Raw genomic sequence first — 1,108 nt, forward strand, 5'->3', positions numbered from 1 at the left:
CTGCTAAGGAGAGGGTATTTCCGGTCAGATTAGACCCTGAGAATCTTACCCGCAGCTTCGCTCCTTTCCCCCGGAGGGTCAAGCAAGAAATTCCTCTCCCTTATGGTCGAGCCTGCTTACGCATCCTTCGACTGATTGTTCGCATCGGATTTCTTTCTATTGCACTCCCTTTCCTAGGGTTCTTTTCACCTTTCCCTCACGGTACTTGTACGCTATCGGTCATTGAGGAATACTTGGGCTTAGAGGGTGGTCCCCCTTTCTCGCTACGAAGCGATCCTAATTCAAACACGCTGCGTTTTACTTACAGAATCGAACCATGGGACTCTCTACAGGGCTATCACCTTCTTTGGCCAGATCTTCCAACCTTTTCATTCACAATTCTGCCTACCTCTCGATGGCGGCCCTTATGGTCGAGCACCTAAAGGTCCTTATGGTCGAGCAACTCAAGTTCCTTACGGCACCTTATAGCCTAAATCAAAGGGCAAAGATCGGCATGCCTGGTTCTTCCATCATCCAATGAACTGAAATGAATCACGCAGAGAAGGCAAGGCTAGGAAAATGAGACCAAGATCGAAACGAAAACCTCCGCTGCTTAGTATTTGCCCAATCCGCTTTCGCTCGCCGCTACTAACGGGGTCTCGGTTGATTCCCCTTCCCATAGCTACTTAGATGTTTCAGTTCGCTAAGTCTTTCAAGTCCAAGGAGCGCGGACTAGCCACGGGGCTTGGATACGGTTTCCCGATCGGAGATCCATGGATCACGGACGGTATCTCCCCACGGCCTTTCGCCTTTGGAAGCGTCCTTCCCTCTCAATGCCCGGGCATCCATCCGATGCATTCTTTCCGATACAGCAGGCATTGAACCTGCTTCACACCGCACCACCGATGGCGGCCTTTTGGCCGAGTGTGCTAACGCACCCATCAATCACTGAAACTTGTTCGTGATTCCAGTCATTATATACGTAATTACGCTTTAGCAGATAATGCATATATGGGCATATTTCATTATGCATGAATGACTCGATATATGTCATTTCGCAAGCAATTAGATCGATCTCGCGAACCTCTGCGCGAAACGATGGGGGCCTTCCAATCATGACTCGATAGCA

At 49.5% G+C, this 1,108-nt stretch overlaps 1 pseudogene; it reads right to left on the bottom strand.

Moving 5' to 3' along the window:
* The window catches only part of LOC149196601 (25S ribosomal RNA), a 3,240-nt pseudogene extending 2,533 nt beyond the window's left edge, over positions 1 to 707 (bottom strand).
* Positions 708 to 1,108: the final 401 nt, after the last annotated feature.

The sequence above is a fragment of the Pinus tabuliformis genome, chromosome 2_2 (genome assembly GCF_031772625.1).
Source record: "Pinus tabuliformis cultivar Carrire ecotype Pingquan chromosome 2_2, CPIR1, whole genome shotgun sequence".
NCBI lineage: Eukaryota > Viridiplantae > Streptophyta > Pinopsida > Pinales > Pinaceae > Pinus > Pinus tabuliformis.